This window comes from Crassostrea angulata, chromosome 9 (assembly GCF_025612915.1).
Source record: "Crassostrea angulata isolate pt1a10 chromosome 9, ASM2561291v2, whole genome shotgun sequence".
Classification (NCBI taxonomy): domain Eukaryota; kingdom Metazoa; phylum Mollusca; class Bivalvia; order Ostreida; family Ostreidae; genus Magallana; species Magallana angulata.
In genome coordinates, this window is record NC_069119.1 from 34,037,025 (window position 1) to 34,057,057 (window position 20,033).

At 34.4% G+C, this 20,033-nt stretch overlaps 2 pseudogenes; one reads left to right on the forward strand and one right to left on the reverse strand.

Moving 5' to 3' along the window:
* Positions 1-1,937: 1,937 nt before the first annotated feature.
* On the reverse strand, positions 1,938-3,208 carry LOC128162811 (uncharacterized; annotated as a pseudogene).
* A 1,705-nt stretch (positions 3,209-4,913) lies between these two features.
* On the forward strand, positions 4,914-13,315 carry LOC128162298 (uncharacterized protein C17orf113-like; annotated as a pseudogene).
* Positions 13,316-20,033: the final 6,718 nt, after the last annotated feature.

Consider the following 20,033-nt stretch of genomic DNA (forward strand, 5'->3'; position numbering starts at 1 on the left):
GAGAGGTTAGGGTTCTCGAGCCTATCGGTATCAGCACTGGAAAGTCTATCGACATCTGAAGGAGGAGAGGATACCAAGGCTGTGTTTGCCATGTCGGTGTAACGATCACAATTTGGCACTTCTCCCTCACCTTTGCTAGACAAGGCGTTATCATGCAAAACGGGGGAAAGGTGTAACCCATTATATCCCTTCACGTCTGTAGCATCGCGTCTACTGCCTGTGCATGAGGGTCTTCCTTCCAGCTGAAATACTTGTTCAGCTGGGCATTTGTCCTGTCTGCAAAAAGATCTACTGTACAAGGGCCTATTATCTTCATTAGGTGAATAAAAATCTCTGGATCTAATTTCCGAGAACTCTTGTCCTTGAAATGACGACTTTCCCAGTCTGCCTCTATGTTCATATCCCCGGGTAGGTATTCCCCTGTAAGAGTTATTTCCCTCTCCAAACACCATTGCCAAATCTGACTTGCAAAATTTATCAACTTCTCTGATTTTGTACCCCCCCATGTTGTTTATGTATGCTATCGCTACTTTGTTGTCCGATTGCAATAGTACGTGCTTTTTAAAATTTTCGACTGAAAACACTGAATTGCTAAAAATGCTGCTTTGAGCTCTAACTCGTTTATGTGTTGATCTCTTTCGTTTTCCATCCAAAGACCACCCGTTTTTTGTATTTTGACAAATTGCACCCCAACCTTTCAGGCTTGCATCTGATTTGACAATAATGTTTGGTTGGGGACGGACTAAAGCTCTCCCTTTCCATTTGCTTAGTTGTTTTGTTTTGAACATATTTTATTGAATAAACAAACGGATCAGAAACAAGTTCTAACAACTTACAAGTTCCTCTCCTTACACCTTACACTGCTTAGTTTTGAAGACCACCATATTAGTTCTTGTTTCGAATCCTCGTCTAATTGTACATGATAGTCGTAATTCCCTCCGGTATGCAGGGCTTTTTGTTTTTAATAACTGGAGACTTCTGTGATGAAGAGGTGAGGGTAGAACCGCTTGATATGTAGCCGTCAGACGTCCTATTAATTGGGCTAGATCCCGAGCAGAGACAGACTGACGACTCGCAAGATCTAAGCAATTCTGCTTTATCTTTATCACCTTTTCTTTTGGGAGAGAGAGGGTCATTGTTTCTGAGTTTACAGTGAATCCCAGAAATTCCGTTACATGTGAAGGGACTAGAACTGACTTTTCCTGATTGATCAAAAACCCTAGATTCTCTAAGAGATAGACAGCTGGTGACAGATCTGATTGAATGCCTGTGAGAGATTGGTTCATAATCAGAATGTCGTCTAGGTAAATCACCAGCCGTATACCCAGACGACGTAAAATTGCAATTGGAATTTTTATAATTTTTGTAAACACACGCGGTGCTATTGCAATTCCGAATGGAAGGGATGTAAACTCCATTATTTTGTTTTTCCAAAAAAATTTCAGAAATTTTCGAAATTTCTCTGCCACGTTTATTGTCAGGTACGCATCTTTTAAATCTAGTTTTACTAACCAATCTCCCTCTTCCATGAAATCTCTTAACAGCTGTATCCCCTCCATTTTGAAATGTTCGTAAGGGAGAAAACTGTTCAGATTTTTTAAATTTATTACAGGCCTTAACTCGCCCCCCTTCTTCGGTACCAAAAATACGTTGCTGTAAAAGAAATTGCTTGTTGGAGTTGTCTACCGTACCGCATTTTTCAACACTAAATTCTCTATTTCGGAATCTATCAAAATCTCTTCCTCTGATTTGAATTTCGACGGAATCGGAATTTTTCCCTGGAAAGGATTTGATAATAGGGGAATTTCTACCCCTTTGATTGATTGAAGGATCCAAGGATCCCGTGTAATTACTTTATAATACAGCATTGAAAAACAGGAATTTTGATAGATTCCGATCGATCTATGATAATTCTACCCGTTTTAGACTCACCTGATTCACCGAGTGACTGATTTCTTGTGAGGCACTGTATATTTCTGGTTTGCTCCCTGACCCTTGAATTGTGGGTACTCTGTGTATCTCTGATTCTGAGTGAACTGCCTCTTGTCTGTCTGTCTGTCTGTCTGCGACCCCCATACTGGAGGATTGATGAGGGTGTCTGTAGAAAAAACTGGCGGTTTCTGTCAGAAAACTGTCTTGTTTGTGACCAAACTTTCTTATCACTGCCATTAGACAATAGCTATTTTAATTCTCTATTATCTTTGTTATCTTTCGCTAATTGTTTAAGAAAATGTTCCCAAATAAATCTCTTTTACATTTTCCCAATGATTTCTTGTACCTTTTTTTCAGAAAGCACATCTACAGATTTTGGCATTGTTTTAGCTAACACTGCCTTACGCCTATCCGTATTGAAAAGGAAATGGGCATTCCCTACAAACATAATCGCTCTTTGGACAAACTGAATAACATCAGAGGGGTCCATGCCCTTACCTGTTTTGCTTATTCGCTCTGCCTCGCTCCATAAAACAGAAAGTGGCCCCAACGCATCTAAAATTCTCATCTGGGTATTTACTTTATTTTTCTCTAACTTTCCATTCCATTTTTTACCCTTGAAAAATATTTTCTTGAAAAATCTGTCCAAAGACAAGCCCTGAAGCTTTTTAGAATGAGGTATGGGACAAATCTTAGCAATAGACTGTCTGTTCTTTTTGTTAATCCCTTTTGTTGCGTACTTAGTGACAAATTTAAGAATCTTTTTAGGGATTTTTGGCTTAGAATTTGTGCTCTCAGAACATAAGAATAAATCAGAGTCCGAGTCAGCCTCGGAACTAGAGCATGAGGAGGAGCAAGAGGAGCTAGAACTAGAGGAACTTGAGCTTTAATCAGGAGCTGTTTTGCTTTTCTTGCGTTTTCTAGAGCTTGAGCGTGTTCTAATAGAAACATCGCCGGACTTACTTTTATCATTCCGAATTTGCTCTGACGACCATTGCCGCCTGATATCATCCTATGTCTTATCAGCCACGGATACATGGCCTACTTCACATTGAGAGTCCTCTGACTCATCTACCTTTGTATTATCGCTCTCAACCGCCTCTGCGGGTGAGCTTTCTCTCTCGTCATGAGCCGGCGTAGCCTGTCCAGGCCCCGGCGAACGAAGTTGGGCATTAGCCATCCGAACACGTAAACACGTGTGCACACTTGGCGAGCTGAATTGAAAGTCATCGATTGTATCTATCGAACGGTTAGGGTTTACCTGGGGCATGCGCATCGGGGTTTCATACCTGGGTGGTTTTTATCTATTTATAGGTAGTCACACTTATCAATATCAATATCTATCAGAAAAATTAATTGCCACGTCCCTTTATTACGTAATAAGGGATTTTTAGGGCCAAAGTACTTAAACTTCGACGCAATATATCTAGAAAAGGAGACATATTTTGTTAGACATCATAGAAGAGAAAATGTTTGCATTGATGATTTAAATCAATGCCACTTATCAAAACACCAATGTATGTCCCCATTAGGGATCTACAGGGCTGGTCCCTAAAATATTCAAACGTTTGTATCCAAAAATAAAGAACAATTTATGATGGGTGTAAGAACAAACAATGTTTGTATTCTTAAGACCTTTTCAAAGAAATCAAGAAAAAGGGGCTGGCCCCCCTTTTTATGGGCCAAGAGACTCGTAAACTCTATTACAAATAACTTAAAACCGATAATGATATTGTTATCCATTATAGAAGCAAAGTTGTTGATAATACCAATATCTATCAGGAAAAATCATTGTCAAGCCCATTTATTGCGTTATAATGGTTTTTAAGAGGCCAAAGTACTTAAAATTGGACGCTATATAACTAGAAAAGGAGACATATTTTGTTAAGCATTGTAGAAGAGAAAATGTTTGCATTGACGATTCTAATCGATTCCATCAATCAAAGCACCAATGTCCGTCCCCATTAAGGATCTAGAGGGTTGGCCCCTAAAATATTCAATCATTTGTATCTAAAAAATGAACAACCATTTTATGTGGTTGTAAGAACAAAAAATGTTAGTATTTGTTGGACCTTTTGAATGAACTCTAGGAAAAGGGGCTGGCCCTTTAAATTAGGGGCCAAGGGACTCGTAAAGTCTCTTACAAATACCTTAAAAACGATCAAGATTTTGTAAAGCATTATAGAAGCAAATTTGTTGATCGTAACAATATTAGTTTGTAAAACTCATTGCCACACCCACTGATGACGTTATTAGGGATTTTAGGGGACTTAAAATCTTTAATGTGCTGTATGTGAAAAAGCAAAACTCTTTGTCAAGCATTTCAAAGGATATTGACAATCATATACATTATCTGAAAGGAAGGGGTTAAGGGGACATTCTGAAATTTCATTGAGCTTTTAATTGTATCGTTTAGAAATGGAACGGAAGACCTAATTGTTACTTGTAACGAGATCGTATCTAGTTCTAATTTTTCTGGGTTTTTTCTTCCTAGACGCGAACTTTGAGGCTTCATATCTTGCTCATTTCTGAACGGTTTTTGCTCAAATTTTCCCGGCTCATGAATATTACAAAACACTATCAAAAACGTTTCATGAACTTTAAAATTCCTCTTCCGTTAACGAGTTATTCGCCTTAAAAAAAAATTGGTTTCAAGACAAAGGCTCCGAGACTATGATAGCAGGGAATGGGAATCCAACGAATTTGAATAATAGAGACATTGAAGTTGTGCAAATTGATTTTTGTTTAGAAAAAGGTAGGGGGTCAAAAAATAGGATTCCAAAAAGTGCAAAAATATAGACATATTTTTCTGTGTATCTTTTAAACGAAAAATATTTTGTTAAAACATGTAGAATAAAAGTTGTGCAGAATGTTAAGGGCTTTCATTTGACATCAATGAAAAAGGGCTGGCCCCTAAAATTAAGGGCCAATAGCGCTCGAAAGTTTTTGCTTAATAATTAAAAAACGGTTAGAATTTCGATATGGCTGTCGCTGGAAAAGTTGTTTGTTTGGATCTCATAAAGTTAATTACAATGTTATTTTGTTGGTGATTTGTGTTGTATGAGTGTAAAAACCTTTACATGTTAACATGTACTCAGGGATCACTTTGGGCTGCGCCTTTGCGCCATTGGCGCACAATATTTGTAAATGACGCACTAAATATTTAGAAACGGGTCAGTCTGGCGCATGTCTTACAGATATGGCGCTATAAGATGCAAAACTGTGGGTCGAAACTCTTATCTTAGTGCATTTTAGGACCGTTCTATAGCTCTATTTAATCAACGAACTCTGGCGGAAGTTTGACCGATCGTGTGACGTAACTGAGCGGGCTGTTACTTCGTTCGATCAGACTCTTTGAAGTCGCGTATATTCTTTACATCAGCAGAGCGTCTGGTTGATCAAGACTAAAATCGGAATTGTACACAGAATATTTCCTTTGTTTAGATTACGCTAGAAATTAGTTTCCAAATACTGAGTAAATTATATTTATTAAGATTATATGTAATGATTTAAATAATAAACATATGAAAGATATACTTCAGTATACAATAATATGTTCTATTACGTAATATTGATTTTTTCATAAAAACTTTGATTATATATTTCGAAGCAAAACAAGTACAAGTTACTAATTTTTGTATCCAGACGATTGCCCGAAATTTTTACTACAGGAAATACTAATTTCCAAACAAGCACACTTACGAGGCATATGACATCTAATGACCATCAACGAGCAATAATGGCCCCACGAGAGCAGGAAAACTTGAAAAGAACAGTCGAGAATGTTCATAACAAAGAGGAAAAAGCCATAGTAATTGCTATGAAAGCGGTTTACTGGTTATCAAAAGAAGGTATTGCCTTATCAAAATACTTCAGTATGATAAGATTTTTGAAAGACATAGGGGTTTCAGACATTGATTCTTTGAATGTCAACAAACATGTAGACTATTCATCATACAATACTGCCAATGATCTCCTCAAATCAATATCCAATATATAGATGGTCACGTGTCATTGAGCAGGTCGGACGTGTCGATTTTTGCTCTGTGATTTTTTGACTTTTTTCCCTGGAAATAGGCGTCTTGTCTTTGTGATGGACTTTTCCAGAAGGTTTTTCAGTGTATATAAAGTTGTGCGTTGTGCGTTGTGCATTGTGCATTGTGAAACCTGCGTAAGTGCAATTTCATTTTGTGTAAATAAGTTTTTCATATACTGTATATAAGTTCTACACTGTGACTGTGACTATTACTCACCTGTCAACTAACACTACCTGTGTCTACCTGTGTTCTTTGAAGTATGGCAAATACCCAGTTAGAGAATACGAGTTCATCTGACGCGGTTGACCGCACTAGTAAACCGCTATACATAAAAAACAGCGATTTGAAAACCAATCAAGGGAAACACCTCACTGATTATGACCTAATTGATCCCATCAAAAAAGTCATCGGTGATGACATTTTGTGTGTTCAGCTAGATAGAAATTTATGGCGCGTATATTTAAAAAATTTTGAAAGTAGAATCAACCTTTTAACACGGGGCATTGAGATCAATGGCGTCTCGTTTCAATTCTACGATTCAAATCCTTATGCAACGGGCGCAAAAACTACTGATCAAAAACACTTAAAATACGGATTTGTGGCCTCCCTTTGTCAGTAGCAGACTCTGCCGTTCATGAAATGCTTGACAAACTTGGCGTCAAACCCACTAGCAAAATTTTATACGAAAAAATTCGTCATCCAGAAACCAATAGAATGACAAGCATCCTAAATGGTACAAGGTTCCTTTACATCGAACCACTGCCTGACCAAAGAGTATTACCCAGACTCCAAACTTGTGCAGGTCTACAATGCAAGATTTTTCATTTTGGTCAGCCCAAAAAAGCTTCAAACCCCTTGTGCACAAACTGCTTGAAAACCGGACACAATCGAACACGATGTACATCTGATGCGGCGTGTAAAGTTTGCAAACAAACGGGACATCTTCCCGGGCAAAAGGAGTGTCCATATTTCGAACAACAGAAACATCTTACACCTTTTTGTGGATCAGAGGATGTGTTATCAAATTTTTATCCATGTGAACTAGATATATGTGGAGTCAATCATAAATCTGCGGAGCACGCATTTCAATATATAAAAGCTGTGCGTTGTGGAGACCTTGAGGCGGCTAACACCATTAAGGAGGCTGACAACGCTCTCTCGGCACTTCGGTTCGGAAAGAAGGTCAAGGTGAACCAACAATGGGAATCTACAAAAGTAGAGGTCATGCAGGACATCCTTGAAAATAAATGTGTTCAGGTTCCTATGTTTCAGGAGAAGCTGCGTACCTCGAAACAATCGACGATTTTTGTGGAAGCAACATTCAATGACGAATGGGGATCAGGACTCGATCGCCAAGGTACCCTGAACACTAAACCCGAACACTGGCCTGGGTCTAACAAACTCGGTCAACTTCTGAAAAAGATCGCGAAAAAAGTCAGGAAAAGAAAACTTAGTGATATGGTTAACCCCAAACAGAGAAACTCGAAGCGGGACCAATCAAGGCAGCTCAACATCGTCCAGATGTTAAAGCAACTGAGAACAGCTTCAGACAGAGATGTTTCCGGCTGCAACCCAGACTCTGATAGCAGTTCCGATGAAGGGAAATAATCTGTTTGTGATTGTTATCGGTATGTGAATTAAGAACTCTATTATTAATAACAATTATATTACAAAATGGCATAATTCTAATTTTTTGATTTAAATATTACTGGGGTTTTTTTTTCGTCTGCAATGATGCAAAATGTCAATATAACTTCTGTCAATGTACGAGGTTTAAACACTTATGAAAAAAGAACCAAATTTTTTACATGGGTTAATCAAAGTAAAATTGATGTTTTATTATTACAGGAAACACATTTTATAGAAAAATTTAAAGAAAAATATGATACTAACTGGAATGGTAAATCGATACACGCTTTTTCAGACTCAGCTTACAGTAGAGGTGTCTCTATACTTTTTAGAAAAGAACTAGATGTTCAAATACTTAATACACATAAATCAGAAGACGCACGAAAAGTTTTAGTAAATGTAAAATTAAATGACGAGATATTAAGTTTTATAAGCATTTATGCACCAAATAGTGATAATGCCAGAATACCCTTTTTTAAAAGACTCAAAACCTTCATCACATGCAATATACCACAAGAAAGTAAAGTCTTTTTATGTGGAGATTTTAACTGTTGCATGGAAAAGAAAAATGATAAATCTTCGAAACGTTTGTTAGAAATTTTAAATCAGCTTGATTTTAAAGATCTTTGGCATTTTAAAAATCCGCATAAAGATGGACGCACGTGGTGTGATTCCGAGAATACCCCCAAAAGCAGAATTGATTATATCTTTGCTAAAAATATTAACCTAAACCAGATAAAAACTTTTGTTGTAAGGCACGTACCGGGAACGCATAATAATAACACTAGAATGAGTGACCATAGATATTTAAAAATATGTGCCAATTTCAATACATTAGAACGAGGCTCAGGCTACTGGAAATTAAATATCTCTCACTTATAAAAAGAAGATTATAAAGAAGGAATTAATTCTATCTTTAATCAGTTAGATGATTCTCTGGACGCTACTTCTAAATGGGAATTATTCAAAGTAAAAGTTCGGGATTTCTCTATAATATATTCCAAACAGTCTAAAAACAACTTAAGATATAAGATTAAATCAACAGAAAAAGAAATAGATTATATTGAAAACTTACCTAGTTCAGAAATAGACATGAATTTAAAAAGGAGATTAGAATCAGATTTAGATGCATTATATAATGAAATAGCTAAAGGAGCTCAAGAACAAAATGGATAAGTGAAGGTGAAAAAAATACAAATTTCTTTTTAGGACTAGAAAAGAAACATCAAACAAATAATACCATATACGAGTTAAATAGAGGAAATGAAACCGTTACATCTAATTCTGATATTTTTGTCCCCCGCCGCAACGCGGAGCGGGGACATAGAAATGCCGGGCGTCCGTCCGTCCGTGGGTCCGTGTGTCCGTGCGTCCGTCCGTCACACTTTTTTGTAAGCGCTCTCATGCCTACAAATTTTGACGGATTTTCATTAAATTTATACCAAATGTTTATACCACTATTACCTTGGTCAAATTCGAAAATCAGCTTTGGTCGATACTTTTTGTTGGAGTTATGGGACTTTGACTGCAATAATGACTCCGTTTTATCCAAAAATTGACCTTGTAAGCGCTCTCATGCCTACAAATTTTGACAGATTTTCATTAAATTTATACCAAATGTTTATACCACTACTACCTTGGTCAAGTTTGAAAATCAGCTTTAGTCGATACTTTTTGTTGGAGTTATGGGACTTTGACCACAATCATGACTCCGTTTTATCCAAAAATTGACCTTGTAAGCGCTCTCATGCCTACAAATTTTGACGGATTTTCATTAAATTTATACCAAATGTGTATACCACTATTACCTTGGTCAAGTTCGATAATCAACGTTAGTCGTTACTTTTTGTTGGCGTTATGGGACTTTGACCACAATCATGACTCCGTTTTATCCAAAAATTGACCTTGTAAGCGCTCTCATGCCTACAAATTTTGACGGATTTTCATTAAATTTATACCAAATGTTTATACCACTATTACCTTGGTCAAGTTCGAAAATCAGCGTTAGTCAATACTTTTTGTTTGCGTTATGGGACTTTGACCACAATAATGACTCCGTTTTATCCAAAAATTGACCTTGTAAGCGCTCTCATGCCTACAAATTTTGACGGATTTTCATTAAATTTATACCAAATGTTTATACCACTAATACTTTGGTCAAGTTCGACAATCAGCTTTGGTCGATACTCTTTGTTGGAGTTATTGGGACTTTGACCACAATCATGACTCCGTTTTTTTCCAAAAATTGATCTTGTAAGCGCGCTCATGCCTACAAATTTTGACGGATTTTCATTTAATTTATACCAAATGTTTATACCACTAATACCTTGGTCAAGTTCCTAAATCAGCCTTGGTCGATAGACTCGATACTAGTATACTGCTTGACCGGCGGGGGACCCTGGAATTCTATTCTTGTAGAGGAAATGTCACAATTTTATGAAAATCTGTATCAAACTAAAAAAATTGAAGACGAAAAAATATGTGATTATTTAGAAGATTTTAACTGTCCAAAATTAAAGAAGAATGAAAAAGATATACTAGATTCTAGACCTACACTTGCAGAATGCAAAGAAGCTATAGTAAATATGAAAAATAACAAATCTCCTCGGTTAGATGGATTACCAAGTGAATTTTACAAATGTTTTTGGAAACTTATTAGTCCTTTATTTTATGATGTGCTCATGCAAATATTTGAAAGACGAGAACTGTCCTTCTCACAACGTTTAGCATTAATTACTGTTCTTTTCAAAAAAGGAGATAATAAAAGTCTAAAAAATTACAGACCTCTTAGTTTGACAAACACTGACTACAAAATTATTGCGTTTATATTAGCAAGAAGGCTACAAAAAGTTATTAATAATTTAATCAGTAACGAACAGACTGCATACATCAAAGGTCGTTTTATTGGCGCAAATGCCAGAACTATTTTAGATGTTTACGAGTATTGCATGGAGAATGATAAAGACGGATTATTATTGTTTTTAGATTTCGAAAAAGCATTTGATTCGGTAGAATGGAACTTTTTATTTAAAGTGCTTAAAAAATTTGATTTTGGAGATAATTTTATTTCATGGGTAAAAATACTATATACTTATCCAATTTTTAGAATAAAAAACAATGGCTGGATTTCAAAAACATGTGAAATGTCGCGTGGCATAAGACAGGGGTGTCCTATTTCAGCTTTATTTTATTTATTTATTGCAGAAATTTTACCTATAAAACTTAAAATTAATAATGATATAAAGGGTATAAAAATTGCTAATATGAGTACAGAAATTAAAAATCTACAACATGCTGATGATGTTACCTTAGCACTTAGAGACATGCTTTCCTTAGACAAAGCCATTGAAACAGTGAAGTCTTTTTGTGATCATGCTGGATCTAAAGTTAACTTAAACAAAACACAATGTATACTTCTTGGTAAACTTAAAGATAAACATTCTAATTTTGGCGAAATTAATGTCACAAACGATGCTGTAAGATGTCTAGGAATTTTTATTGGACATGATAAAGAACAATGTTTTGATTTAAACTGGAAAAAAAATTACGATGATATGGAAAAACTTTGAATCATGGAAAAAAAGAAAACTTACTATTTTTGGAAAAACTTGTATAGTAAATTCTCTAGCTATTTCAAAACTGATTTACGTAGGGTCGATTTTACCCCTCCCTAATCAAGATTTCTTGGAAAAGATCAAATGTAGCATTTTTAATTTTATTTGGGATAAAAGAGATAGAATAAAACGAGATACATTAATTGGCAAAATTGAGGACGGAGGCGTTGGTCTAGTAGACATAGAACTGAAACTTAATGCTATAAAAGCATCATGGGTAAAAAGACTTGTAGATGAATCTTGCATGCTTAATAATATATTTCAAGGATATATAAAAATCAAGGGACTAGACATAGATTATATACTATCAATGTCTGAAAGAAAAGTTGAAAAAATTGTATGTTTGTTAAATCTACCTACTGTATATAAAGAAATGTTGTTTTAATGAATGTAAAAGGTTAATTAATATATCTGAACTTTCAAATGTAACATTTGCACAACAACCACTGTGGAATAATACTCTGTTTGAACATAAGGGAAAATCATTATTTTTTAAAAACTGGGTAATGAGTAAAATTTTGTTTGTTAAAGATTTATTCAACAAAAATGGTGAATTCAAAACACTACAAGAACTTTCAAATGATCTAAAGAAGAAAAATAATTGGTTGTGTGAATACAATATTTTAAAGAAAGTAATTAAGAAAAAAAGTGAGTGTTTTGATATGAAGTGTTGTTTTTATACAAAAATACTGAAAAGAAATGTTTATAATTTTCATAAGGGAACATTTGATATATTCGATAAGAAATGTAAATTCTACTATGTAAACTTGCTTCATAAAAAATTCAAACCACCTTGCTACCAATCTGCATTTAACAATTTATTTAATATTGGTAGAGATAATTGGAAAGACATTTATGAAAGAAAGGTTAAGAACATGTATGACAAAAGACTTAGTGAATTTAATTATAAGTTGTTAAATAATATTTTGAATTGTAATTCCTTTCAATACAAATGTAAATCAAGGTCTAATGCAAATTGTGAATTCTGTCCATGTGAAAAAGAGGACATTAAGCACCTTTTATTTGATTTTCTATCTGTACAAAGATTGTGGCAAAAATTGAATAGTATTTTGAATTTCGATGTATGCTGGAAACACATCATTATAGGATTCTATTTAGAAAAAAATTCAAAAACAGTATTTTTAAATACAATTATATCATATGTATCATATGTAATTTATAAATATAAAATGACATGTAGAATGAATGAAAATTTTCAATCATGTATCACGCTTTTAAATTTTTTCAAAAGGTCTCTCTCTAAAGAAATGGACTTGATGTTGAATTTTTCAAAAACAAAAATATATAGAGGTAAAATATTAGAATTTATTCGATTGTTATAATCTGTTTATTAGTTAGGATTTTTTAACTGCTTGTCCTGACCCGGGGCAATCAGATATTGTAAAGGGTTGCATACTTCTGAATAAAAAGAAAAAAAAATAAATAAATAAATCAATATCCAATGTCATCAATAATGACACGACAGAAAGGCTAAGGAGATCACCTCACCTTACCATCTTAACTGACGAAAACACTGATATTGCAAACCATCACAAACTCTCCATATCAGCTCGCATTATTAATCCATCCAGTCTCCAGGTATTTTGAATCTAAAATAAGTATGATATCAGTAACTAATTAAAATTGCAATCTAATATATTCATGTAAAATACTTTACCAGACATAATTGATATGTGAAGTTCTACATTAATAAACATTTTTTAAAAATGTCAAATGTTTGCAAAGTTGATAATTGTCAAATTTGTCATTATGTTATTTAATTTTAGCCATCTACCCTCTTTTTTTACGGATCTTCGTATAACAAATGGTACTGGTAAAGGGGTTTTCGAAGCTATCAAGGAACATCTTGACTCACGAGGAATAGAGGTAAAATTGGTTAAGGGATTGGGAACAGACGGTGCTTCGACAATGACTGGCCGGAAAGAGGGACTCACGGGTCATTTTTTACGGCATAACCCCCATCTTCAAAACACGCATTGTGCAGCTCATAGCCTAGCACTATGTACGGAACAAGCGGCTAAGAAAGAACCTGGGATGCTGAAGTTTCAAGAGACGCTTGAAACTATTTTTTTATCATTTTAAGAATTCACCCACCAAAGCAGACAAACTAGAGGCTATACAAAAAGTACTGAATGAACCTTCTGTAAAATACAGGGAAGTCCATCAGGTAAACTTACTGGTTTATTTTATTTTGTATTTTATATTTAAAGATCTTTAAAGCATATTACATATTTGATGAAAGATTATATTTTTGTAGGTCAGATGGTTGAGTTTTTATCAAGCCTTGGATTCGATTTATAGAACGCTGGACTCTTTGCTGTCCTATTGTGCTTCTAATGCAAAAGATCCCAAAACTGTTGGTCTCCACAAAAAGGTTGGAACTGAAATATTTGTCAGCATGACGTATGCTATGATGGACATTTTGCAACCTGTCATGAAACTTAGCCTTACCTTGCAGAAGAAAGATATTGACCTTGGAACTGTACAGGTATAATATTGTATCTTATATTGTATCTTAAAACAAATATACTTTGTATTAGTAATATTGTGTTAAAAGAATCCTATTTTTGAATTACTTTCAGTTTCATGCAGAGGGAAATTGCAGGTAACAATTTGCTTGCAGTGACAGTCTATGATATATTAATGTGCATTAATTATGTCTGTTAATAAACGTTGAAATATTTGTTTATATCCATCTTCATCATAACTTCTACACCCTGGTCTGTTGTTCATAAATGACCTGTAGTGACGAATGAAAAATAACATGTGCTTTAGTGCTTACATGTTTATCTCTGCAAGCTTGCTAACCTACCTGTAACATTTGTTAAAATGCATGTCTGGTGATGGTCCTTGCTCTTTAGATTCAGATTTTAAAAACTTTAAAGAAGTTTTCATTAAAATTGTCATTTATGTTTAACTATTCTGAATCTAAATTTGGCAGGTTTCCATAGATGAATGTGTTCAGAGCTTATGTGACCTGAAAAATGACATCAATCCTCTTGGCAAACCATTATTTCTACAAAAGCTGTCTGATGATTTAAAAGATGGTTTTTATAAAGACACGCATAAAGTTTCAAAGATGTCCTGTAAAACAGAATTACAAAAACTCGCTATCTTCTACGGTTCAGAACAGTACCATTTGTACAAGGACCCAGATGGAATGGTTACTGTAACTTCTGAGGCTATAGTCAATACTGAAGCAACCATGGTACAGTATTTAAAAATTTAAAAAAAAAAGGTTTTGAGCCAAATTAAATTAATTTTGTTACATAATAATAAAAACTTGACTTCAAAGTTTTTGTTTTTGTGTTTTTTTATTAGACGGAATGGATGACTCTGAAACGAGTGGTCAAAGCACAACAATACCCTCGATCCTCAATGGCCTCACTATTGAATCTTATAAGTCAGTATCACTCTGAAGAGTTTCCAAACATGCAAAAGCTGGCTGGATTAGCACTTTGTCATCCTATCCATACTGTTGATTGCGAGAGGTCATTTAGCTCTCAAAATCTTATAACCACGAAATTGAGATGCCGTCTCTCAGGAGAGCATGTAGACGAGTTAATGAGAGTTATGATTGAAGGGCCCACTGATACAGAGTTTGATTTTAATAGGGCTTTAAAATATTGGAGAGACAGAAAAACAAGAATTATTTTTCAGTGATTGTTTAATAATATACATGTGATATGTTTATGTAATGTCATTGATGAGCTAGTTTATTAGATCACTATTACTTTACAAAATAAAATTTCTCTCATTTAAGATTCATTTTTTTTTTCATATTTTGATCAGAGTTCTTTGAATACAAAACTAGTCCCTACAATTTGAACCAAATTTAATCTGCAACTGCCCCAGTAGAGTAATGTGCATATAAGTTTGCATCCTTTAGTTTTGCTCTTCAACAACTCTCAAGAATTAAATCGATACATGTAAAATCGAAAGGGAGAGGAATTTAGTATTCTGTTTATCAATTATATTCTGCTGTATGTAGTCTCTAAAAATTCTCCAATGACATTTTTTAGTACTGAGAATCATTAATGATGAAAATAAAAAAAAATATTCTTTTGTGTTATTTATTTTATTTAAAAAAAATGAAATTGGTTGTTTCAGAAATGGCATTTAAAAACCCTCAAAGACCCATCAAGTTTACTTGAAATATATCACAAAATAGCATAAAAATCAATTTTTTAGACGGAGGCTGTATACCAGCCTCCGTATATTGTGATTGTTTTGCCCGTGACGTCAAATAATGAGGATTCTTTAAGCACCATCTAGCGGTGGACATCTTCGCTAGCCAAGGGTTTTCGGTCCACTTTGCTCCCCGTAAACCCTTGGCGGATTTCATTACAAAAACTCGGTGATGTGGTGGCGCTATCTAGCGAGCAACTTGAGTTGCGCCCCTTGCATATTTACATTTTAATCGAATTAAACAACGGGTTATATACACACTACAGTATTAATACAACTTAAAAACATGCTGACTACCGAATGTCGGAACATAATCAACGATGCTATTAAAAATGTTAAATACGAATTAAGTAATAACCAAGGGAAAGCACAGAATGTTTTATTCATCGTGTTTTGTAAAGACCGGAGTGAGAAAGTCGCCGATTTACATGTATATGAAAGTTTTCATGCCATAAAACCAGGTATCGCTGTCGTGAATATTGCGGACCAAAGAAATTAAATAAAACAAAGATCATTGAATCTTTAAAAGCAATAACCATAAGCAGAAACGTATATACTAACGGGATAGGCAACTTCTACATTTGCCATGTTTACTTCCCATGCTGATCACGTGAGCCATGACAAGTTTGTAGAGCTACATGTTCAATCCAGGGACGTACATACTAAGTATAGTATATATAGTATATACGTCCCTGTTCAATCCCAGTAAAATAGATACATGTAGGTAACAGTAGGTTTTAAAGCGATCTGGTTAGACCATCGTTGAAGAAGCACTGTACTCGGTTGTTTTCTTTTAAAGTTGATATTTACATGCACTGTGATTGGATCAGCTACTCGCAGCTGCAGCCAATCATAAAGCGGAGCCTGTCACCGAGTTTTCATAATGAAATCCGCCAAGGGTTTATGGGGAGCAAAGCGGACCGAAAACCCTTGGCTAGCGAAGATGGCGGTGGACGAAATAATGAATAATTATGAGATTCAATGAATAAACATGGCATGCTTCTTCGACTCTGTCGTACATGTATATCGTTCGCGTATCATCAATCAATCTCCTGCAGAGACGTATCTTTCTTTACCGCTGCAACCCCCCCCCCCCGCAAGTGATTGATTTGGGAAGTCAGTATGTCCTACAAGCTGATAAGTGTCGCGCGGGGGGACATATTTAGAATTGACAAAAATTCTTTTATATGATGCAAACAATGACCATTATATATATCATTAAAACTGGTACCATATAACTGAACTTGAGTTCTCTGCAAATTCAAAATAAATAGCAAAATTTAGTTCATGTGTTTATTGTTGCCATAGTCTGTTTTTATTGTTTCTATAGTCTTAAAGAGAGAGAGAGAGAGAGAGAGAGAGAGAGAAAGAGAGAGAGAGAGAGAGAGATTTCTGTTAAGAAAAAAGAAGTATACGAATTAAACTTCACAAACACAGTTTATCAATCTTTAAATCAAACATCACAAACCGTGAATAATACTTCATTGTTAGGCATACTTCTTTTCTCTTTGCTAGAAATCAAACTTCACAAACAGTAAAGAATACATGTACTTCGTTTATAGACATACTTGTTTTCTCTTTGCTTGAAATCAAACATCACAAACAGTGTAGAATACATGTACTTCATTGTTAGGCATGCTTCATTTCTCTTTTCTTGAAATCAAACATCACAAACAGTGTAGAATACATGTACTTCATTGTTAGGCATACTTCCTTTCTCTTTTCTTGAAATCAAACATCACAAACAGTGTAGAATACTTTTTTGTTACGCATACTTCTTTTCTTCTTACTTGAAATGAAAACTATAAGAACAAAACTTTTCCCCTTATCTTGGATAGAACACGTGATGCACCTCACGCGTTGATCGGTTAACAGGGGTAACACGTGGACTCGGACTGAAACTGCATGCTGGATTCAATCACAATGTACTATATTCTTTTGTCGAAACTAATTTTATGAATGTATAATATTAGTATATTTCAAATGAATGTACATAAAATCATGCCCAAAAAGAAAGTTCTCTCTCTCTCTCATAACGATCATAATAAGAGAATAATTATCTGGATCGACGACACTCATTACAAGTAATCAAGAAATTAATCCCCTTCTATTTTTCGAGTAATTCGAGTTGTATGCATTTATTAGCATGTACAGTTTCCCATGTTGTTTTGTGATGCAAAATTATTTTCTCCTTCCTTTTTTTTAAAATTAAAAACACGTTTAAGTAGTAATACAACAAGATTATAAGGTTAAAACAAAAGAACAACACTAATTATTTTAAAGGGACTTGGACACGATTTGAGCTTATCAAATTTTATTTTTCCAATTTTAATGTTTGGAATGGTTAATATGGGTACTTTTAATGCTTTATCATTTGAAAGTCAAATATTGAGTTATAAGCAAGATACAGAGTTTGAAAATCTTTGTTTTGTAAACAAAGCTCAAGCTTTGTTATGGTTTACATATATATGTGTTTTATTGGTATAAGTCTCAAGCAAATGTTGCTTTTTTCTGTTTATCATACTACTAGTATCTATGAACACATTGAATCAGTTTACCTTGTTTGCAACGAGTCATTCGTTCAAAGAAATGGTTATTCTATACTTTACAATATTTGTAAAGAAATTAATTTAAGACTCGATCGAGCTTTGTTTACATAACAATGCATGAATTCTTACCTATGTATCTCTCTCAAAACTTGACTTCTAATGTTCAAATTTTGGTCAATCATTCAAAATGAGCAAGTAAACCATTCAATACATAAAAAAGAAAAGAAAATTTTGATCTAAAATCGTTTCCAAGTCCCTTTAACATTATCTACCAAACTCTGATGTAAACCTGAAAAATATCCTCGCGACCTTAAATTGCCATAATACTAAACTGCCTCGCGAAAATTCTAACATGATAAGCGGTAAGCGCGCTGTTTGTCCTTAAATAAAAAAATCATATATTGTCATTAGTTTAGTTTCCTCCGAAATGATGCCTCCGTCTATCAGTACTTTGAGTACTTTGATTCAAGGTGGGCTTTGCCCCCTGGACCCCCTACCGGAGCGTTGCCCCTGGACCCTAATGGGGGCCTAACGCGGCCCCCATACCCCCGGCGGATGGCCCATGGATTTTAATGTTGATGGGCAGGCCCATCAACATTAATCCCTGTGTACTTCGTTTCATTTGGCAAATTGACGAAAGTCTTTGTGCGTACAACTGGCATAAAGTTACCACAGAAAGTATACTGGTTTATACGGTGTCTTTTATTCATAAGAATTTTTTTTTTATACATGCTTTTTTTTAGGAGTTTAAATTCTTATAGTGCACAATCCTTAAAAACGAGAATCGGAAAACAAAACAGTTTTTATCCATAATTGATAATTTTCAAAGTATACCATTACTGCGTATAGCATTATTTCTCACTCATGAAATAATTAACCTCTATCCGCTCAAATTGAAGCACCTAAGCCCTTCATCTTTGTACAGTAAAACATCACATAACACATAGGTATGTTGCACTCTGCCACTTTTGTGACTTTATTGTTAACCAAATTTGGTTTGAAATAATCAGGAAAATGACAATAGATGATTATATAACAATAATTAATAAGTTCATAAAATTAATCATAAAATTATGAATATTTAATTCTTTACCCATAATATTTTACAACTAAAATAATCCATGACTCCCATTACTGATGTAATCAATGATGTGATTGATTAGATAATTTATGAAAAACATAATCCTTGTGGTCTGAAAGCGCCATGCTTAATAAAGAAAAAAGAAAATACACAAGAATTTTTTTTTTTTCATAAACATGTTCATAAAAAAGGAAGGTGGAGGCGTGGAGGTGGTTTATAGATCGCTTTGAAAATTTTCAATGCTTAGCTATCGGCGTCCTGAAAGAAGTGAGAACCTACGCTATTAAAATGACGCTCCCAAGATTTTACCGCGGAATAAATTCATTGGTTACCTCCGACGACGTTGATTTTGTGTCCATATATGAAGATGCTGTATAACTTTTACAATACCGCAGGAAAGATAACTCTCGCGAACTTAACAGAAATCATCAATATGCATAAAATATTTTAAGAAATCTTAAAAATCATTTATCCATAATTGATAATTTTCAAAGTATACCATTACTGCGTATAGCATTATTTCTCACTCATGAAATAATTAACCTCTATCCGCTCGAAATTGAACCACCTGAGCCCTTCATCTTTGTACAGTAAAACATCACATAACACATAGGTATGTTGCACTCTGCCACTTTTGTGACTTTATTGTTAACCAAATTTGGTTTGAAATAATCAGGAAAATGACAATAGATGATTATATAACAATAATTAATAAGTTCATAAAATTAATCATAAAATTATGAATATTTAATTCTTTACCCATAATATTTTACAACTAAAATAATCCATAACTCCCATTACTGATGTAATCAATGATGTGATTGATTAGATAATTTATGAAAAACATAATCCTTGTGGTCTGAAAGCGCCATGTACTTGATTTATTCTATTTAAATCAAGTTCAGACCCCAAGGAGGGAGGGAGACAATTTTAAGTGGCAAAGTGCATTCCTATACCTTTAAAATGGACTAATATTTGCCAG